Source organism: Nelumbo nucifera, chromosome 6 (genome assembly GCF_055504915.1).
Source record: "Nelumbo nucifera cultivar China Antique chromosome 6, China Antique-T2T, whole genome shotgun sequence".
NCBI lineage: Eukaryota > Viridiplantae > Streptophyta > Magnoliopsida > Proteales > Nelumbonaceae > Nelumbo > Nelumbo nucifera.
The window spans coordinates 54959063-54973792 of record NC_142654.1 but is presented as its reverse complement, the minus strand read 5'-3'; the positions used below and the strand labels follow the sequence as shown (position 1 = coordinate 54973792).

At 35.0% G+C, this 14730-nt stretch overlaps 2 non-coding genes across 2 annotated transcripts; both read right to left on the bottom strand.

The window, feature by feature from the left end:
* Nucleotides 1-10416: 10416 nt before the first annotated feature.
* TRNAD-GUC (transfer RNA aspartic acid (anticodon GUC)) lies at nt 10417-10488 on the bottom strand. Its single transcript has one exon. It is a non-coding gene; the product is annotated as a tRNA-Asp (tRNA).
* A 936-nt stretch (nt 10489-11424) lies between these two features.
* On the bottom strand, nt 11425-11495 carry TRNAG-GCC (transfer RNA glycine (anticodon GCC)). The gene has a single exon. It is a non-coding gene; the product is annotated as a tRNA-Gly (tRNA).
* Between the last annotated feature and the right edge of the window lie 3235 nt (nt 11496-14730).

Sequence of the window (14730 nt, the reverse complement as noted above, 5' to 3'; positions counted from 1 at the left end):
TTTCATGCGCATAACTTAAAGTTGCATGTGTGGCCGATATTTAATTCCGGTACATAGTGATCCACGGTTCTGTAATGGTCTCAAGTTCATCACAAAACTATGTGCAACTGAAGTTCATTGTAGAGCTACACACATTTGAGGTTTATCGTAGAACCGCACGCGTCCAAGTATTATCGCAGTACCATGTACATCTAAACTTCATCGCGGGTTCACATTAGCCATTGTTTATCCTGACTTGCGTCAAGTACAAGTTTATTGCGAACTATGATGAGTCATCTATTCATCGCATGCATTTGATGAGTTATAAGTTCATCGCAGGTAACCAATGAGTTACGAACTCATTGCAAGCACCCATGTGGCATCAATTTGGTATCTTTTGTACTTTAAGCGAGCACTATGTACCTACATTAGCCCCCCTGCTTATCGGTAAGTGGAATCTTACTGATAAGAATTTTGCCCTCAGATTCTTTGAGGCTTTGTGATGAATCGATGTAGGGAGGGGTTTGTAGCGTGTACTGATCTTTTGTGCGTTGAATCGGTGGTCGTTACTATTTTGATTACATCTCATGTGAGTGAAGGAAAATTTATTTGGACTCTTGTCAGCTCCTTGCCTGTTGACAAGTTAGGAGCGAATCAATAGGCAGTCATGTGTTTGGCTTATTGGTAGCTTCAGACAGGAGTTGGATGTTCATTTTCTGTTAGTTTTCATCCACTATGGTTTATGAACACATCACCACTAGTGTATAATTGTATATTATTGGTGGTATGTTAAAAAAGTAGCCACCATGATGTATGTTGATACTATACACATTACTTGACATTTGGGCAAAAAATAAACAAACATAGACAAGCATCAATGGTAAAATCATATGAAATTTTATGTTGATTGACACACCAATAAACTAAGATAAATCAGCACATATATGCAAAATCCTTCATCATCCAATGGTCAAACTATTAGGGGTTGAAACATTCGGGCTCCTTCATCATTTAACAAGCAAACTGTAAGAGGCTAAAACATATTAAGGTTCCTTCATCATTCAACAAGCAAACTGTAAGGGGCAGAAACATATTAGGGGATGAAACACTCTCCCTCCCCCCTGCTAATGTGTTGGTTTCCCCTATTTTTTTGTTGACTCCGTGTTAACAGTTTGGAAGACAACCCCCTTTGCTCTTGTAATTTTGTAGCTCGTCTCCTTCATTTGTAAACACTTTCCTCTAACCCCTCTCATTCTAACATGGACAAGGAGACAAAGTGTGTAACAAACTAGAGATTTATATTCATTTAGGTTGGGATCTGCTAGCACTGACTTTCAACAACAAAACAATGTTGAAGTCCTTGCCCTATCATTAATATACTTGCAATCTAACAATTAATAACTATTAAATACTCCAAACTCAATCTAACAATAAGTAATTGTTAAATACTCCAAGTTAAGAGTAAATTAATGTTAAATCCCCAAAGCAAAAGTTTTTTCTAACATTAATATATTAAGTATCTAACAATAAAGAACTAATAAATATCCAAGCCTTGTAGTTAACAAGTTGTAAAAACCCATATCATATCTAACAAGTATATACTGACTGATTATTGAGATAAAACACATTTGAAAAGTGTTAACCTAAAGTAAAACACAATAAATATGTGAATCAAACACATTTAACCACTATTAAACATAGCCATGAGTAGAAATATACCAAGACCATAGTAAAAAGGTGTTATATACAGACATCAAGAATATTATTTTGAGATAAAACACCCACTCCAAATAATATATTACTAATAGAGAACATTCAACCAGTACAAAAACATAATTTTCCAGGAAAAACATCGAGGTATATAATAGACATGAAGAAATCGAGATATATAACAAACTTGAAAATTCAAAAGTGAAACCCTAGGTTCAAACAAAAGGACTTTCTTACCTCTTCTTGTACTATTTTGCAATAGTTTACCTTCTTCTCAACGATGGTGAAAAATAGCCCTTCTTAGCAATGAAGAAAAATATGCCTTCTTCTCTAGTGCAACAACACAATTATTCTTGGTGTAATATTACCATGGTTTTCAAAACTGGACCGGACGGTCAGACCGGAAAAATTGGTAATCATTTAGCCCTCAGGTTTGATTATACTATAAACCGCTAAAACTTAAAAACACATTGAAAGGTTAGAGAATCAATGACCCGGGCGGTCAAGTCACTAAACTGTTTGACCCGGGCAATAGTTCGCGGGTTATGTATTTCATTTTTGTTGATTAAAAAATAATAAAAACAAAAAAAGACCCTCATATTCCCCATTCTAGCTCATTCGTAAATTAGGGTTAGAACGAAAGTCATTTTCATTATAACCCTTCCCAGCTCTTAGCCCTCATACCCCGACCGATGACCTACGACGGCCATGAGCTATGGCAACTAATGGTGAAACACGGCGACCAATGGTGACTCACGGTGACCGACGACAACAATGAGGCTTCATTTACGGTAGTTATGCAATGGCAAGTGGTTTGCATTTTGTAACCAGCAGTAACCTCTATTTATCAAGGACTTGTAGTGGCGACTGGCAGTTTTGTAGCGGTGTCCGACAATTTTGCAATGGCGACCAACGGTTTATAACATGCTGTAACAGTAGCAGTTAGCACTTGGAACTTGGAAGTGGCAGTTTGCTCCTCAGCCAGAGTTGCAGTGACAATCACCAGCGACCAAACTAGAGTCTACCAACAGCGATTTTTGTGAGCTTAACACCGTCACACCACTATTACCGGTAGTGAAACCATAAAGGTATAGAATGCTTACAAGAGTTTAACACCGGCAATTTAATTGATTCTTTGAATTTTTTGCTTAATTCTTTTCTTAATTATTTTTTTTGCTGAATTATTTGCTTAATAAGTTACAAAGAGTCACATACTCACATTTTCTTTATTAATATTTTTTTGAATTTCTTACTTATTTGCTATGTCAAAGAATGATAAAACCCTTTTTTTATTTTCAATTAATTAATTAAATGATGTTAATTTTCTTAAATTAATTGCTTCCTGATTCTTGATTTTTGTATTATTAATTTTTTGCTTCTTGATTCATGCATGAATTTATTGAAGCGTGATTTTATAATTTTGTTAGTTTTTTAGTCAATAAATGTGTTATTCTAAAATCTAAATTTTATATTTTGTGTTTGTATGAAGGGATTTGTTTTTGAGTTGAGTTTCTTTGGTTGAATTAAGATGGTGGAATCCCAAACTCCAAATACTAATACATCTGATCCAACTCCATCAGAAGAATCCATTTCATCAAAATCTAAAGCAAAAAGCTGATCTTGCTTGGGAGCATGCTTCTCTTAAAACTAACCCTTTTAGTGGAGCTAAGTCAATGGCATGTCTTTATTGTCAAAAGACTTTTAAAGGGGGAGGGATTAATAGGATGAAACAACATCTTACCCAAAAGAAAGGTGACATTGTAATTTGTTGTATTCCCTTGAATGTTTTGTGTTTAAGATATTATCAGCCTATATTGGATGCATGTGCTACTATTGGTCTAGGGTACAAAGCTCATTCTAATAATAATTGTAAGAACAATTTATTGAAGGATTTAGTTTAGGAGGTTCAAATATCAGTTGATAAACTCCGTAAGGATTGGGCTACATATGGTTGACGGTTAGATAGATACACGCAGCTAGACATTGATTAATTTTTAGTGTATTGTTACAGGAAATGCATTTGTAAAGTGTATAGATGCTTCTGAAATAGTGAATAGTGTAGAAAATTTGTTTCTTTTGTTTAAAGAAGTTATTGATTGGGTAAAATAAAAAAATGTTGTTCAGGAAGTCATTGACAATGCTTCAAATTATGTAGTTGCAGGAAGATTGTTGGAAGCAAAATTTCCATGGATTTATTGGTCACCTTGTGCAGCACATTATTTGAACTTGATGTTAAAGGAAATTGGGTAAGTGGATTATGTTGCAAATGTAGTTCAACGTGCATCTAAAATTACAAAGTTTGTCTACAATCATATTTTTGCACTCTCAATAATAAGGAAGAGACCTGATTGGACTGAGATAGTATGTCCTGGAGCCACTCACTTTACAACTAATGTCATTGCATTGGATAGCATTTTGAAGCACAATCATGATTTGAAAATTTTGGTGATAGATCGGAGTTTTAATGACTCTAGGTTTGTTAAAGATGCAAAGGGGAAGGAAGTAATAAAAAGAGTGTTGGATTTTGAATTTTGGAAACAATGCAAAATGATTATGGGTTTCACATCACCTTCTATTAGGGCATTGAGACTTGTAGATTCTAACTTTAAGTCTGCAATGGGGTATATGTTTAATGCTATGTGGAAGGCAAAAGAATCATTGAAAAAGTATTTTAATTATAGGAAAGTTGAATATGAACCAATCATGCAAATTATTGATAGAAGATGGAATAAACAAATGGGTTAGAGGTTTCATCTTGTAGAGTATTATTTTAACCCAGCCTTCCAATATGATCCAAAATCAAAATTCAAATTCCCAACCGTTATGTCAACAGTTTTTTATGTCAATGAAAATCTTGCAATCAAATCAGATGATGTGGACTTACTATTTTTGAAAATTGTCATGATAATTTTGGAAGACCTTTCTCAGTGAAGACATTTAAGACAATGCCTTCAGTTAATAAATATTTTTTTTCTTATAACAGGTTTATTATTTCAATTTTATTTTATAAATTAAATCAACTCCATTTCATTGCATATAGGTGAATGGTGATCGAGATTTGGTTGTGGTACTCCAAATTTGAAAATGATTATTGTATGGATCCTTAGCCATAAGTGTAGCTCATCTGGATGTGAATGTAATTGGAGTATTTTTGAACATATACACACGAAGAGAAGGAATATAGGAGCATCAAAGGCTCAATGACCTAGTATATGTTCATTGAAACCTGCACGTGATGGGTGGGTAAGTGTTTTATGTTTCATAATTGTCTATTTTTGTATGCTTTCATTGCATCTAATTTTATCATTTGTTGCTTTGTAAGAAAAAAATTGAAAGTCTTGACCCAATTGAGCATGAGCATGTTGATGTTATGGAAGATTGGATAATGCACGATGATGAGGATCCTCCATTACTTGATGGTTATGAAAAGCATGATATGTTTAAAGTTGATGAGAGGACATTTCTAATAATGGAATCACCATCAAGAAAAAGAGTTATGACTGATGGTAACTATTGTTGATATTTTCTCATATGACATTTCCATACTTGATTCTTTTGGCTATTTCATGAGTTCTAATTTTCTATTTTCATTCTTTAAATGGTGATGATGATTTTTTTCATTGAGCAATGGGGAGTTGTCGAGGAAAATACAACCAACACCCAACTTGGAGATGCAGATGAAACACAACCTCCCAAAGATGAAAATGAAGATAATGGTGAAATACCATCTGGCTTTGGTTGGTAGTTGGTACCATTAAGAAATGAGGCCAGCATATCTTGAGAATTTGAAATATTGGATTAATACAATTTATATGTTGAAATTGAAGTTTAAATTTGTGTTTAATACTTGTTGAACTTGGTTTGCTATTTTTTTATTACATGTGATTGTAATCTTTTTATTTTTGAATACATAAGTATTGTGCTTGATGAATTAGGTAAGGGTATTTTTTTATTACTTCTTAGTGTTTTTGAACAAGAAGTCTAGAGGAAACTCTAAGAGACTTGACTATCTAAAGTGGTTCCTTTCCATTTGTATAGGTAAGGGTATTTCTAAAGCAAGTCTTGCTTTTATTTAGTTTTACTTGTTATGTACGGATTCATTGAGTTGCAATTCCTGATTTACATTTGATTGCATTTGCTATTAATAAAAGTGATTTGGTTAGAATAGAGAAGTTTGGTCTTCAAAAGGCTCAAAGGTGTTTGAGTTTTTCCCTCCTTTTCTAAAGTACGACAGATTATAATGGCACGAATGCTTAGGAAAACATTGTTTGAAATTTAGTCAACTCTATGTTTATATGAATTAGATAAGCAAATTGTTTGAACTTTAGAAAAACATTGTACATTCAGTGAACTCTATGTTTATATGAACTAAATAAGCAAATTGTTTGAACTTTAGGAAAACATTGTAGGTTTAGTGAACTCTATGTTTATATGAACTAGATAAGCAAATTGTTTGAACTTTAAAAAAACATTGTAATTTAAGTGAATTCTATGTTTACATAAACTTATTTTTTTTGGTGTTTTTTCTGTATTTTTTTTTTAATTTCTGTGCTTTTTTTTTGTTTTTTTGTATTTTTTGCAAGCATGTGACTGAACACATATCACAAAAAAATCCTACTTTCTTTTTTGTGTTATTTTTTTCAGTATTTTTCTGTATTTGTTTGTAACTTTTCTATTTTATACAATTTTCTATGTTTTTCTTTTTGTAGTTTTTTGGATTTTTATTTGTATTTTCTGCACATGTATGAGTATGACTAAACACATCATAATTTTTTCTATATTTTTTGAATTTTTTGGTTTTTATTCTGTATTTTCTGTGTTCTATACTTCATTATTTTTGTATTTAGATAGTTTTATTTTCTATAATTTTCTTTATTTTTTATGTATTTTATTTAATTTATGCTATTTTTTATTATTTATAAAATATATTTTTATTTTTAATTGATTTATGACGTAACAGGTCAAACCGTTTGACCTGGACGGTTGAATCGCTAAACCGGAAAATAGTCCCTTGATCGTTCTATTTTTAGGTCGTTTTTAGAAACCTTGCCACTTGCATCGCTTTTTATTTTTCTTTTTTGCTCATATTTAATTAATTCATAACAAGTTTTGGGCCTAAATGTATATGTTGGAGCAATTCTTACCTCATGAAGATGTCTAGTACTTAAAAGTGCAAAGTAGGTCATTTTGTGTTGGCACGGCATGACTTTGTGGGTCACTTGTGCCTTAGTAGGCTAGGGATGTGCCGGTACACAAGCCCAAGTAGGCCCAAGCCAAGTCGGGCCATGTCACGAGCTTAGGTAGAGTTGGGCTAGTCTTTTTTTTTTTACATTTCTATTATTTTCTTTTTCATTTTCTGCCAAGTCTAAAGATGATACAAACTTTAGGGAATATAAAATTTTAACAAAAAACACTTAACAAAATACAAAATAAACAAAAAATTGAAAAGAAAATTTTAAAATTTTATTTCATTTGAATTTAACAAATACAAAGGAAAAAATTAATTAAACAATACAGTGGAATATTGGATTTGGAATAAAATATGAAAACAATATAATAAAATTAAAAATAAAAATTTACAATGATATTGAAAAAATTATATATAATTTAAATAAAATTGAAAATAAAAAATTTACAATAATTTTAAAAATGCTATACAATTATTGAGTATACAAATAAATATTAACTTCATTATTTTCTTCAAGTTCTACCTTCATCTCCTTAACCTTGATCTACATCATTTGCTTTTGGTAAAACATTAGTTGAAGTGGCATGCCCTCCTTTATCTTGTAGTTTATCCGCAACATCTAGCCAATCTTTCAAACATATGTACATCTCCAAACTTTCACTATTCATGTAGCTTCTCTTGTCGTCTAGCACACAAGTACCTACACTAAAAAAAAAACTTTGATGGAATTGTAGACAGCGAAGGGGTTAGTAGATCATGTGCCATGGCAACAATAATTGGATAATTTTTCCATGTTCACCCCACCAGACTAAAACATCAAAATTATTTAATTCCTCCAAATTTAGAGGATCAATTAAATTAGAAAAATTAGCTTGTAAAAAAAAAGTCAAGTTCAATAAATGAACTTGATGATGAAGTGGTAGCAGATTTTTGCCTTTTATTTATTAAAGACCAAAATTTTTTCTCTTCTAGTACTAAAATTAGATGTTTTATAAGTGAAAGTTGTACCTACACAAGTTCTCCTATGTCCTAATAATTTGAGATTCATATAAATTGTACATTTCGAATAATAAATTATTAATTTCCTCTTTTTCTATTTCCAAATTCAATTCTCATATTTTCACGATAAGATTCAAGTAAAACATCTAAACCAACTTTTCTAATCCTAAGATCTAATATTGTAGTTAAACAATATAGAGGAGAAATATTTTCCCAATATTTTTAAATTTAACTTCCATTATTTCAATAATATTATGAAAATTTAAATTACTTCTATATTTTGAAAAATATTCACTAATCATAAATATACGATTAACTAAAGGTTATAAACACCCAAAAATTCATTAGTTGTATCATAAACAATTTGTAAAATATCTTTTGTACAAATTCCATCCCCAATCATCATCAATTATAAAATCATGTGGGATTTTCTCATTATAAAAATTAGTAAGAATGTCTTTGTATGAAATGCAACTTTCTAACATAGAATAGGTGGACTTCCACCTATGTTGAACATCTAATCCAAAATTTTATATTTTAAGCCAAATTTTTTACATAAATATTGAAATTCTTGTTTTCTTGTTCAAGAATTTCTAATATATATAATACAATTTCTAATTTTAGAAATATGGTGGAAAATAATATTTAAAGTATCTTGAACACATAAATTTAAGTTGTGACATACACATCTAATATGAAATAATTTATAATTTAAACATGGTTTTAATTGATATTTTAAAATGTTTATATTGAACCATTATTACTAACATTATCAAAACTAATAGAAAAAACTGTATTTTCTATGTGTTCTCTATACTTTATTATTTTTGTATATTGATAGTTTTATTTTTTGTATTTTTTGTATTTTATTTAATTTTATGCTATTTTTTATTATTTAAAAATATATTTTTTATTTTAATTGATTTATATTGGACCGAACACCGGTAGAGATCAATTCTGAAACAGAGCTAGAATGGATTTCAAGAGGATTATGGGTTGGATTTTAGGCAGGGTTTGGGTAAAATGTGAAAATAATTCGAAAATAGTGAATATGGGGTAGGGTGTCCATTTATGTCATTTTTAAAATACAAATTCAATTATATGGAGGGTATTTTCATAAAATGACACCTTCTATCTTTGTCTAATGGCCAAAGCTCGAGGGGGTCTTTGTTGCAAAAAAAAGTGTAGGGGTCTTTCTCATTGACCCCATAGTACAAGGGGGGTCTGTAATTTACCCAATAAAAAATGGGTAATTCTCTTAAACTACTCTAAGGTTTACGAAATTAACTAACTACACCCCTACTATTTGCATATTCCCTATGAGTACCCTTAAGTTTTCAAACAATTGATATTTTCATTGAATCGTGATGAAAAAGACGAATTGTCACATTTACCATTGGGCTAAATTAGCAGAAAAAAAAATAAAAAAAGAAATGTTAAAACATTTTATTTAAGGAAATGACCGTCTTACCCTTTTGGTTTGAGTCACCCGCAAGAGTTAGACAAGTCTGTTTGGCTAGTGAACAGTGCCACAACTCTTCGCTCTACATTTAGCTGAAAGTCTAAAATGACAAACCCTTGTTACTCTATACCGAACTCTGGTGACCATTGTGATGTTCGGCGTTTGTGCACCATTCCGGAAGGCGACAGTAAGCAAATAGCCTCTCTATATTTTCCCATTTCTTTTCGACTATAAAGTAAAAGCCCTAATTTTTCCTTTTTCTTGGATGTTTTGTAGTGGAGTCAGAGATACTTTTTTATTAAAGAGATTGATTGGATAGTCGTCACTACGCCACTACTGGATCAACAGTAGTCATGGATAGCTGTTTGTAGCCATTGTTCGCCAAGCTCAATCCCACCTTGGTTCAAACAAGATCAGCTCCGGTTCAATCCCATCTTGATTCAAAGGGTATTATTGTCATTTTCTAAAAATTTAAGAGTCACGCTGTGTGACATATGAGCAAATTGAAATAGATTTTGATAGAACACTAACGGTAGGGATTTATTTAGCCAATTGTCAAGGAAACCCACAGGGAATATGCAAACAGTAGGGATATGGTTAGTTAATTTTGTAAACCTTGGCTGTAAAATTTTCAAATATGATGTCTTTTCAGTATCCTAATCATAATCGAACCCATATATTAAACATTAAACAATTACAGTAAAAATCATAACAGAAAAAATGACACTTTTTTTTTGTTTGTGCTCATTCTTTACTTTTATTCGATGATTTCATACTTCCAATAAATCTATAACAATTAACAGAGAAAACCGCGAGTAACAAAGAATCTTTCATGTTCGATCAATACCCTATAATTGACATACAGAGGCTATAAATCTAACTCCATGCTCAAATAATAATAATAATAATAATAATTTGCACACGTGTGGGAAAAATTAAAAAAAGAAAATCTATTATGGAATGATAATCTGGACTTCATCTTTGAGGAAACCCTAAAAAAACCAGGTGTGGGGAAAATCTACTATGGAATGATATTCTGGACCTCATCTTTGAGGAAACCCTAAAAAATATTTTAATACGCCGTTGCCGGGGATCGAACCCGGGTCACCCGCGTGACAGGCGGGAATACTCACCACTATACTACAACGACTAGACATTTTAGGGTGACTGAGAAAGAGTTTTTGATATATCCTTAAGTCAATAAAAGACCAATTAATCTTGGGAAAAAGAAAACGCCGTTGCCGGGGACCGAGCCCGGGTCACCCGCGTGACAGGCGGGAATACTCACCACTATACTACAACGACTAGACATTTTAGGGTGACTGAGAAAGAGTTTTTGATATATCCTTAAGTCAATAAAAGACCAATTAATCTTGGGAAAAAGAAAACGCCGTTGCCGGGGACCGAGCCCGGGTCACCCGCGTGACAGGCGGGAATACTCACCACTATACTACAACGACTAGACATTTTAGGGTGACTGAGAAAGAGTTTTTGATATATCCTTAAGTCAATAAAAGACCAATTAATCTTGGGAAAAAGAAAACGCCGTTGCCGGGGACCGAGCCCGGGTCACCCGCGTGACAGGCGGGAATACTCACCACTATACTACAACGACTAGACATTTTAGGGTGACTGAGAAAGAGTTTTTGATATATCCTTAAGTCAATAAAAGACCAATTAATCTTGGGAAAAAGAAAACGCCGTTGCCGGGGACCGAGCCCGGGTCACCCGCGTGACAGGCGGGAATACTCACCACTATACTACAACGACTAGACATTTTAGGGTGACTGAGAAAGAGTTTTTGATATATCCTTAAGTCAATAAAAGACCAATTAATCTTGGGAAAAAGAAAACGCCGTTGCCGGGGACCGAGCCCGGGTCACCCGCGTGACAGGCGGGAATACTCACCACTATACTACAACGACTAGACATTTTAGGGTGACTGAGAAAGAGTTTTTGATATATCCTTAAGTCAATAAAAGACCAATTAATCTTGGGAAAAAGAAAACGCCGTTGCCGGGGACCGAGCCCGGGTCACCCGCGTGACAGGCGGGAATACTCACCACTATACTACAACGACATGCAATGCACCAGCCGGGAATCGAACCCGGGTCTGTACCGTGGCAGGGTACTATTCTACCACTAGACCACTAGTGCTTCGATGAACGAGATAAATGACATTTTTATTTTTATGTTTTGTCTAACAGAACTAAACTTCGTTAATATACAATGATAAGACATCGTTTTCGTTGGATAATCGTTCAACCTTGGTAAATTGCATTGATATAGAAATTTCGCCCCAAGCTCCCTACAGAACATTTCAGCCCTACATTAGGAACGCCTATTCTGTCTTACATAATTGGTGCGTGTGCAAGAAACTTGTCCTGCTTGGTTTGTTTTTCAGCTCTTCATTATCTGCCAATAATATACATTCCAACAACCTATCAACATGATCCGTCACCACACATCTCATATATGGTGGGTTCCAGTCTCATGGTGAGATGTACGGTGTTAGATCATGTTAATAGGGGGTTGGAACATGTTTTGTTGGCAACAGATCCCAACTAGGTTTTTAAATCACATTATCATGCTTCAAGTAGAATCAAGAGGGTAGGATCTACTGCTAACAAACACTCTCAACACTGTCTTAACAGCCCATTGCACTTGCACATTAGGAACACCTCCCTTATCATTCATGAGGACATGTTTCCAATGTACAGCTGCAGTGGTTAGTAGTCCTAAACAGTGTGATAGATGTAGTCAATGACAGATCAAGGACATGTAAGAAGCAAGAACATTATACTAAGATTCGGAACCTATCTACTTTTATCTACATCAACCATGATCTTAGGAGCAAACAAGAAAAACTAAGCACATTGTAAATTGAATAACCTTATATTTGGCTGTTCCATTGGAGGTGATAGGCAACATTCATAAGATGTAAATAACCGTTATACTCCTCTAGAAATTATCACTAAATGATTTCCCTAAGAAGAACTCAAAGAATGAATAGATCAAGTCCATCAAAGTGCCATGCATAGATCAAGTTAAGGTCAGGAGCTTACAAGAACTAGTTCAATGGAACTAGTTCCATTGAACTCCCTTCCTCTCCCTCATATCCTAATTAGAAGAAAAATTCCAAGTAGATCCACTAATAAAAATGTAAAACAAAGAAACTAACTAAAACAAAAATGGAACTCGAACTATATCCTGACTAGCTGTAAGGTGTTGCGATCGGGAAATCTAGATGAATTCAATCGCCAAGGGGTGTGTATTCCTATCCAGGCCAACCACGGTAGAGGGTGAAGACAAGAAAATAATTCTAAAATGATCTCCTAGGTGTGAACATCGGCTACTTGAAGGCAAGATTTCTGATGTGGTTTCGGTGACTTGTTTTGTTTGAACAGCGAAACTAGCTAAAGCAGGGGGTTTAGCCAATTAGTAGAAAGACCCAAAATGGTGAAAAAAAAAGGGAGGAAAAACAAGGAGAAAGAACGGGACCAAGAACAATGGCTTTTTCACATTGGCTGCTAAGGCTAGTCCAGCTATCAACGCCTCGTACTCCGCTTCATTGTTAGATGCCGCGAATTCAAAGCATAGCGCGTATTCCAGTTTTGTGCCACTTGGGCCGTGAAAGAGTATTCCGGCTCCATTGCCCTGTTGGTTCGAGGAGCCATCTACATGAAGGATCCAGGGCTCCTCATCCCAGCTCGCGCTTGATCGAACTAGGAGAGATGCCACATTGGCTGCTACCTCACGGGGCTCGGACTCAACCGGCCTGGGAGCTTCGGGCTCACCTGAACTGGGGACCTTGTGCTCAACCGGCCAGGGAATTTCAGAACTGAATGTGCATTCGACTATGAAATTTGCTAAGGCTTGAGCCTTAATGGCAGCTCGCGGCTTGTACTGGAGGTCGTACTCGCTAAGCTCAATGGGCCACTTCGTCAACCGACCAGAGACCTCGGGCTTAAGTAAGACTTGCCTCAGAGGTTTGTCGGTGAGGACGATAACAGTGTGAGCTTGGAAGTACGGGCGGAGCTTCCGAGCTGCAATTACCAATGTGTATGCTAGCTTCTCTATCTCCGGATATCTCGTCTCTGCTCCCTGCAACATTTTACTAACATAATAGATGGGTCGTTGGACCCGATCTACTTTATTTGTACCGAACTGACCACTTCGTCGCTTGCCAAGAGGTACAGTTCTAAAACATCGCCCTCCTCGGGTCGGGTTAAGATTGGCATACTAGCAAGGTATTTCTTGAGCTCGTCAAACGCGAGCTGGCAGTCTTGGGTCCATTCGGACCCTTTTCTCTTTATTGCCTTAAAGAATGGTAGACATCGGTCCGCCGATTTGGACATGAAGCGGATCAGGGCGGCTATGCGGCCATTCAACCTCTAAGCCTCCTTCAACTTCTAGGGTGGTCTCATATCTAAGATGGCCTTAATCTTATTCGGGTTGGCCTCAATGCTGCACCGGTTAACAATGTATCATAGGAATTTACCTGAGGTCACACCGAATACACACTTGTTTGGGTTCAATCTCATATTCAACTTACGCAAAATTTCAAAAACAGAATGCAAGTCTTGTATTAATTCATGCGAAAATTTAGTTTTGACGACCATGTCGTCTACATAGCATTCTACTTTTTTGCCAATCAATGGCACAAACAACTTATTTACAAGCCTTTGAAAGGTTGCCCCTGCAGTTTTCAACCCGAAGGGCATAACCTTGTAACAGTATAGACCGAACTCCGTGATGAAAGCAGTCTTTTCTTCATCCGCCGAGTCCATCTTGATTTGGTTATAGCCTGAATAGGCGTCTAAGAAACTCAACAACTCGTGCCCTGACGTCGCATCCATCAAACGGTCAATTATGGGGAGCGGGAAGCAGTCTTTCGGGCAGGCTCGGTTTAGGTCGGTGTAGTCGACGCACATGCGCCACTTGCTGTTAACCTTCTTTACCAGAATGGGGTTGACTACCCAACTCGGGTAGTGGACTTCTCTTATGAAGTCAGCTGCGAGGAGCTTCTCGACCTTCTCGTCGACAGATTCCCACCGCTCCGGGGCTAGGTTGCGTTTCTTCTGTCTAACGGGCCTAACAATAGGATCAGTATTCTGCTTGTGAGTTATAAGGTCAGGGTCTATACCGGGCATCTCTGCCGCGGACCATGCAAAAATATCTAAATTTTGAAGTAAGAAACTTACCAGTTCGGAGAGGTTATAACTCTATGTTTACACAAGAAACTATTTAACCTTATGAAATGATATGTTATAAGCAAAACTTTAAAACAAATGTAGTTTAGATTTATGTTAATTACATTGTTAATTATTTCAAATGATTTATTTGATGCTTCATCTTTCTTGAATTATTCTATTGATTTTTCTAAATATTT